The sequence below is a fragment of the Sinocyclocheilus grahami genome, unplaced genomic scaffold (genome assembly GCF_001515645.1).
Source record: "Sinocyclocheilus grahami isolate Dianchi unplaced genomic scaffold, SAMN03320097.WGS_v1.1 scaffold379.1, whole genome shotgun sequence".
NCBI lineage: Eukaryota > Metazoa > Chordata > Actinopteri > Cypriniformes > Cyprinidae > Sinocyclocheilus > Sinocyclocheilus grahami.
Genome location: NW_015505558.1, coordinates 1,126,463 through 1,135,451, shown reverse-complemented (window position 1 = coordinate 1,135,451; position 8,989 = coordinate 1,126,463).

Below are 8,989 nucleotides of genomic sequence, written 5' to 3'. Positions count from 1 at the left end.
AGGTCTGGCGGGGGCCTGGACGGGCGGGGCGGCTGCCCTGTGACCGGCTCAACGGCGCATCTTTGCTGGAGGCTGCTGCGAACGCTGCGCGGGAGCGGCGGCCGGGGGCCGCCCTTGGCGACGAGCAGGCTGGGGTGCTGCCACCGGCGGCCGGGTGGAGGCAGCAGCTGCACGCCGGGGCAGGATGTGTTTGATGGCCTCAGTCTGCTTTTGGGCAGCAGAGAACTGCTGGTCGAAGTTCTCCACTGTGTCGCCGAACAGGCCGGGCTGGGTGTGGGGATTTTAATACCCATAATACTTTATGGGGTGGGGGGGTTATTGACAGATGCAAATGATCTGGTCATTGAAGAGTTGATGGAGAAAGAAAACTTGGTTTGCATAAATGATGGAACCTATACACGTATGGATGTAAATTCAGGAAGAGAATCAGCAATAGATCTAACAATTGTTTCTAATGCATTAGGAGGAATAATAAATTGGGAGGTATTAAAAAATTGTACAGCTAGTAGTGATCATTTTCCTGTTTTAAGCTCAGTAGTAAATAATGACATAAGGAAGGTAAAGCAAGTAAATACAGGAAAGTGGAGGTATGAGAAAGCAGACTGGGAGAAATTCAAAAGAGATTGTGAGGAAGGATTGAAAATGATCAAGATGAATGAAGGAATAATAATCGAAAGAATATATACAGAGTTAATATCAGTGATACAAAGTGCTGCTAGTGAATGCATTCTGAAAAGCAAAGGAAAGGGTGGGAAAAATAGTTCCATGGTGGAATGAGAGGTGTACAATAGTAGTTAAAAGGAAAAAGAAAGCATTCAAAATTCTAAGGAAAACTCACAATTGGGAAAACATGATAACATATAAAAAAGACTAGAAGAACAATAAGGGAAGTGAAGAAAGAGTATTGGAGATCATTCTGTGAAGAAATAGGGAAAAACACTCCAATTGAATAAGTGTGGAATATGATTAAAAAGATGAGCGGGATTCAAAGAGAACATGATTACCCTGTGTTAAATATTGGGGATGAAATAGCAATAAGTGATGAGGAGAAAGCAGAAATGTTTCGAAAGGAATTTTCAAAAAATTAATAGTTCAGATAATTTGATGAAGGAATGTAAGGAAATGAGGGAGAAGTTGTTAAAAGAGCATCCATATATTATGGGAAAAAAGAGAGTAAGAAATGGTTTAATTGATGTCCCTTTTTCATCTTCAGAATTAAAGAGGGCATTAAAAAACACAAGGACATGGTGGAATAAGTTATGTAATGTTAAAAATGTTAAGTGATGAATCTCTTAAAATCATTCTAAAGTTTTATTACAGGGTATGGGTAGATGGAAATAAGCTTTAATAATTCCGATAAAAAACAGCTATAGACCGATAGCATTAACTTCACATTTAGGTAAATTCATGGAAAAATTATTACAGATCGTTTAATGTACCAAATGAAGAAAATATATATTTTTTCTCCATATCAAAATGGTTTTAGACATGGAAAGGGAACAATGGACTCAATTATTAATTTGGAATCAGATATTAGGAAAGCTTTGATAAATAAAGAAACCGTAGTAGCAGTTTTCTTTGACGTGGCGAAAGCTTATGACATGTTATGGAAGGAGGGTTTGTTGATAAAATTAGATCAAATTGGAATAGATGGAAAATTATATGATTGGATTAAAGAGTTTTTAATTGATAGACATATTAAAGTAAAGATTGGGGAATGTATATCAAGGAAAGGAACAATTGAGAATGGAACTCCTCAAGGGAGTGTCATAAGTCCTTTGTTGTTTATTATTATGATAAATAACGTATTTGCAACATTAGATTGAAATATAAATAAATCGTTGTTTGCAGATGATGGAGCTCTGTGGCTTAGAGGTAGGAATGTAGATTATATTGTTAATAAAATGCAAACAGCTGTAAATAATGTTGAGAGGTGGTCTTATAAATGGGGGTTTAAATTATCAGTGGAGAAAACCAAATATATATTTTTTACAAATAAAAAGTAAAATATAAATTTAAAGATGAAGTTATATAATAAAGAGTTAGAACAGGTTAAAGTGATAAGATTTTTAGGTATGTGGTTTGATACAAAAGCTACATGGAATACACATAAATAAGATGGTGGATAAATGTAAAAAGATTTTAAATGTAATGAGATGTATTTCAGGACGTGAATGGGGAGCTGATAGATTGGCATTAAAAACTATTTATTCGACAATGATAAGAGCAATATTAGATTATGGTTGTATGACATACGGTTCAGCTACTAAGTCACAATTAGGAAAATTAGAGAGAATTCAATCACAAGCTTTGAGAATTTGCTTTGGAGCTTATCCTTCTTCTCCAGTTCCAGCGTTACAGGTAGAGATGGGGGAGATGCCAATTAAATTCAGAATCAGAATCAGAATTAGCTTTATTCGCCAGGTGTGCAAACACACAAGGAATTTGTTGTGGTTTTTTAAGGTGCTCCTGGTACATACATACGGTTTTCACTACAGGCTTAGCAGATTTGAGTTTCTGCCTGTAGGCTTGTAGAAGATGAACCAAACAGTGATCAGAGAGTCCCAGAGCTGCTCGGGGGACAGAGTGGTATGCATCCTTTAAAACAGTGTAGCAGTGGTCCAGTATATTGCTGTCTCTGGTGGGGCATGTGATGTGCTGTCTATATTTAGGCAGTTCACGGGTGAGATTAGCTTTATTAAAATCACCGAGAACGATAATGAAAGAGTCTGGATAACGCTGCTCTATGTGTGTAATTTTTATCGGCCAACAGTTCTAGCGCGGCGCTCACACGCGTGTCAGGAGGAATGTACACACTCACCAGAAAACGATAATGAAAGAGTCCGGATAACGCTGCTCTGTGTGTGTAATTTGATCAGCCAACAGTTCTTAATGAAGAGAGCGTCCAAATTTGGGCAGCACATCTTCTTTAAAACTGTCACGTCTGTACACCAGCCTTCATTGATATAAAAACATAATCCACCGCCTCTCGTTTTCCCCGATGACTCTGTGACGCGGTCCGCTCTGAACAGCTGAAAGCCCGTTAGATGAAGCGCGCTGTCCGGGATGGCTCCGTTCAGCCAGGTTTCCGTGAAGCAGAGCGCAGCGGAGTTTAAAAAGTCCTTGTTTGTGAGGGTGAGGAGTCGTAGTTCATCTGATTTATTTGCTAGGGAGCGGAGATTCGCCAGATGAATGCTCGGCAGCGGAGTCCTAAAACCGCGCTGTCGGAATTTCACGAGCGCGCTTCCCTCGCTTGCGTCGCCTGGAGCGCTTGTATAGGAACGCAGCACCTCCGACTAAAATGTCCAGTAAAACATCTGAATGCTCAAATGTTGGCAGAAAGTTATTTGGCGTGCTATTTCTGATGTCCAGGAGTTCGTTCCTAGTAAAGCTGATCGGGAAAAAATTGTTTAAGACAGGACAAACAAACAAAAAAAGTACAAGTACCAAGTAGCGACAAACCATGGCTGCCATCCGCGGCGCCATCTTGTGGAGAAATTAAGAAGAAAGCAACTGATACTGGCATATTTGGCAAACCTTAAAGGTCAGAAGGATAGTCACCCGACAAAAGGTATAATTGAGGCATGTTGGGAATACAGGAAAAGGAAAGTTAACAGTTTTGGATGGATCATTAAGGACTTAGTGCAGGACATGAAATTAAATGAGTACAGTGTCATTCCAGCAGTAATATTACCAGCAACGCCAATATGGATTTTACCACAACCAAATATGGATCTATTCTTATTGGAATCAAGACAAGATAAGGATCAGAGTATGTTAGAAGCAGAGATGACAAAAGAATATATTGGATCCAAGTATGAACATTATATACAGGTTTACACAGATGCATCTAAGGATCCACAGAATGGTCAGGTAGGGGTAGCATATATCATTCCAAGGTTGAAAGTAGCAAGAGGGAAAAGAATAACAGATCATGTTTCTGTGTTTACAAGAGAGTTAATAGCAATTATGTTAGCAATTAATAAAATAAATGAAATAGGACTAAGCAGATCTGTAATATGCTCAGATTCAAGCTCAGCTTTGTTATGCCTAGAAGCACAAAAGTCAGAAACTAGACAAGATATTGTTTTGGAGATACTACAGATATTGGACATGATACAACAGACAAATAAAATAGTTCAGTTTTTGTGGGTTCCGGCACATACTGGAGTATCAGGGAATGAAGCAGCAGACAAGTTAGCAAAACAAGTTATGGCAAAGGAAAATATAGATATGGAATACTGAATAGCAAAGCAGAACTCAAATCAATAATAAAAAGGGAGATAAATAAAAACTGGCAATCTTATTGGGATAATGAACAAAAGGGAAGGCATCTACACTTAATACAACCATTGGTAAGAAGAGGAAGGAACTCAAGTGGGAGAAGGAAAGAAGACTGTATTATTTCTAGATTAAGACTTGGACATACAGGTCTTAATTCAACAATGCATATAATAGGAAAACACCCAACAGGATTGTGTGATTGGTGTGGTATTAAAGAAACAGTGAAACATGTACTCATTAAGTGTAATAGCTATTCAGAGGAAAGAAGTAATCTAATAGAAGAATTTAAGAAGAAAGGTGTTCAACAATTAACATTAAAAAAGCTTTTAAATTCAGTGGGGAGTAGGGATATAGTGTCTCTGATCCATTACCACAGTAGATGGCGGTAATGCTCTTTTAAGCATGCGAACCGCCAATAAGCTCAAAGAAGAAGAAGTGACATCACCTCGTTACTCTAATCGACAATCAGGGGTTGCGAAGTGGTTGCAGGGAGGGACGTCACATGTGTACGACGAACGGACTACTTGGAGCGAAATTTTTGATTATTGTAGAAATAGAGATTGATTGAACCAGAGGATTACTTTTGAACGGATTTATTGGATTAATCATTGGACACTGGACTGAGGACTATTTGGACTTGGTAACGGTAGGTCGGTAGTGGAGAGTGGTGTGGGAGTACCGGCCGACGGCCTGTATAGGTCCGGTAGTGGTGATCCTCCTCTACTTCCCATCGACTAAATAATATCAAACTTTTCAGGATGACAGAAAGGGAGTCAGGAGATGAAATCAACAGCATGGAATGTAGAGATCAAGAAGGGGAAAGTGAATGGGAGGTTCCCTTTCATGGGAACTTCGAACTGCATCCTCTAGGGGTCGCTATGGGGAATGCCTCGTCGTGACCCGTGTCTGAAGCATACATTGAAAAAACCAACTCGTTGGCCGGCGACAGCCATGACGTCACTACCGGTGCGACTATAGTATAAATAGGTGCCGGGAGCACACATCATTCTCTTCTTCGTCTTCATTGACTGTTCTGTTTGAAGTGTGCATTTCCAAGGAAAAAGTAAGAGCTATCTCTATTCATTATGGCGAGCACCAGCAGAGCATTTAGAAGGTGTGTGCATCCGTGTCATCGCTATTTGACACCAGATGACACATACGATCTATGTGTTGTTTGTTTGGGCGAAGAGCACGCAGGCAATGTCCTCGAGGGGGCAATCTGCATGCATTGCGAGAGTTTTCCAATGAAAAAGCTCCGTTCTCGTTTGTCTCTCTTTTCGAGTAAAGTGGGGCAGCCATCTGCTTCCCACGGTTCAAGACCCGCCGCTGCTGAGGCACGGAGGAGAATGAGCTCATGGGGATCTCAGGTGGACCTGGCCGATGAGTTTAAAGAGGGGCTTTCCCTCTCGTGCTTATCTGGAGGATGATGTTCTCTCTTTAACATCATCTGATTCAGGGGCCAGTGCTCTGCTGGGTTCAGCCCAGGAAGAGCAGAAAATGGATGAAGAGAGCGAAGAAGCTGAGGCTGAGGCTGAGCCTTCTCAATCTTCCTGCCCTGCGTATGATGAGCTCTTGCGCCACGGCAATCCATAACCTCTAAGGAAGTGACGTCGCGAGGTCGTCTCGAGGAACGTTATCTTTCTGGCCATAACCCTACAGCTCAGGTGAGCCTTCCTTTCCTTCCAGATCTCCATACTGAGATCGAGAAGGAATGGAAGAGGCCGTTTTCCTCACGCATCCATCGGTTTCAGCATACCAGTTATGCATTTGAATGGGATCTCTATAATAGGCTAGTGAGATGATTGTCCACTAACCTATTAAACCGATCCCATTCAATAAATGGGGAGTGGGATGTGTGTCCATTTGCAATTTATTGAATGGGATCTCTATAATAGGCTAGTGGGATGATTGTCCACTAACCTATTAAACCGATCCCATTCAATAAATGGGGAGTGGGATGTGTGTCCATTTGCAATTTATTGAATGGGATCTCTATAATAGGCTAGTGGGATGATTGTCCACTAACCTATTAAACCGATCCCATTCAATTAATGGGGAGTGGGATGTGTGTCAATTTGCAATTTATTGAATGGGATCGCTAAAACAGATCCCATTCAATAAATTGGGAGTGGGATGTGTGTCTATTTGCAATGTATTCAAGGGGCTCCAGATAGTGGTTTTGTGGACATTTAAATTCAAGGCCCAATCAAAATAAAAAAATATTTTACTGCACTCAGCAGGTCCCCCTGAGTCCGTAGCACCAAGTTTCATCCCATAATTCTACTGTCCACAAACCCGCTATTTCAGACAATGGAATAAATTGCAAGTGGGATCTCCATATCTCAGCTCTGGAAAAGGTTAGCCAGCTAGAGCATGAGTTCCTGTCTTAGTCTCAGTGCCCTCTATCAGAATCCAGAGTTTCAAGAAGATTGGAGAAACCTTGGAGTTTTTTTGTGTCGAAAAAAAAAGTTTTTCCAAACTTCTTGAAACTCTGGATTCTGATAGAGGGCACTGAGGCTAAGACAGGAATGCAGGTTTGGAGGACCTAGTGCCTTACAGTGCTGATATATGGAGATCCCACTTACAATTTATTGCATTGTCTGAAATAGCGGGTTTGTGGACAGTGGAAGTGTGGGATGAAACTTGGTGCTATGGACTCAGGGGACCTGCTGAGTGCAGTAAAATCATTTTTATACTGAATGGACCTTGATTTCAAATGTCCAAAGACACAAAATATCTGGAGCCCATACAATAAGTCTGAATTGGGACAATGTATATTAGGTAAGTGGACAATCATCCCATTTGCAATTTATTCGGTGGGAACAGTGTAGTAGTTTAGTGGGATGATGCCATTCAATAAATTGCAACTGGGATGTGTGTCCATCTGCAATTTATTGAATGGGATCGCTATAATAGGCTAATGGGATGTTTGTCCACTAACCTATTAAACAGATCCCATTCAATAAATGGGGAGTTGGATGTGTGTCCATTTGCAATTTATTGACAGGGATCTCTATAATAGGCTAGTGGGATGATTGTCCACTAACCTATTAAACCGATCCCATTCAATAAATGGGGAGTGGGATAAACCGATCCCATTCATTAAATGGGGAGTGGGATGTGTTTCCATATGCAATTTATTGAATGGGATCGCTAAAACAGATCCCATTCAATAAATTGCAGATGGACACACATCCCACTACCAATTTATTGAATGGGATCGGTTTAATAGGTTAGTGGACAATCATCCCACTAGCCTATTATAGAGATCCCATTCAATAAATTGCAGATGGACACACATCCCACTACCAATTTATTGAATGGGATCGGTTTAATAGGTTAGTGGACAATCATCCCACTAGCCTATTATAGAGATCCCATTCAATAAATTGCAGATGGACACACATCCCACTACCAATTTATTGAATGGGATCGGTTTAATAGGTTAGTGGACAATCATCCCACTAGCCTATTATAGAGATCCCATTCAATAAATTGCAGATGGACACACATCCCACTACCAATTTATTGAATGGGATCGGTTTAATAGGTTAGTGGACAATCATCCCACTAGCCTATTATAGAGATCCCATTCAATAAATTGCAGATGGACACACATCCCACTACCAATTTATTGAATGGGATCTCTATAATAGGCTAGTGGGATGATTGTCCACTAACCTATTAAACCGATCCCATTCAATAAATTGTGAGTGGAATGTGTGTCCATCTGCAATATATTGAATGGGATCTCTATAATAGGCTAGTGGGATGATTGTCCACTAACCTATTAAACCGATCCCATTCAATAAATTGGGAGTGGGATGTGTGTCCATTTGCAATTTATTGAATGGGATCTCTATAATAGGCTAGTGGGATGATTGTCCACTAACCTATTAAACCGATCCCATTCAATAAATTGGGAGTGGGATGTGTGTCCATGTGCAATTTATTGAATGGGATCGCTAAAACAGATCCCATTCAATAAATCTGGAGTGGGATGTGTGTCCATTTGCAATTTAGGGTTAAATGTATTGTAACGGAAAACATCCTATGAGCAATTTATTTGACGGGAGGTTCACAATAGCTTGATGGACAAATGTAAATAAGGCCAACAATTCAAAGAAAGGTGTCATTTTTCACTGAAACCCCCTCTACTGTGCTCACCGCACTCAGCAGAATCCGTTCATGTCCTTATCTTGCCAAAACAGTGTAATATTTGCCTATAAATGAATGTCCAAGGAACCACTTTGAAAGGCCTGCTAAATAAACTGCAAATGGGATGTTTCTTTAGGTTTGATTTAAAATAACAGTCATATTGGGGCCAGGGCTTAGGGGCGTCGAATGCTTGACCGTGGGACCCTCACGTACCACGTGGGAAAGGGACAAATTCCTCAGCGTTCGGGAAGACCCTTAAAAAAAATCAGCTAAAATATTCAAGGAAAAATACAGACATGCGCTTACCCCTTTTCTGAACTTTTGACCCCTAAAGGAGGTCGTAGGGTCACCAAACTTTTCCGCCCGATCGGACCTTTCCGAGTCGTGTCCACGAACCCTGTAAGGTAAGCCCATTCAAATAAATGGAGAGTGGGATTTATTTAGGAAGGTCGCAGGGGGCCCAAATCGCACATGCAGTTGCGTCAGGAGCCCCGGAGAGATGTACCGAAAGGGCCCGGGTCTGGGACCCCAAAAAATATTTTTCCTG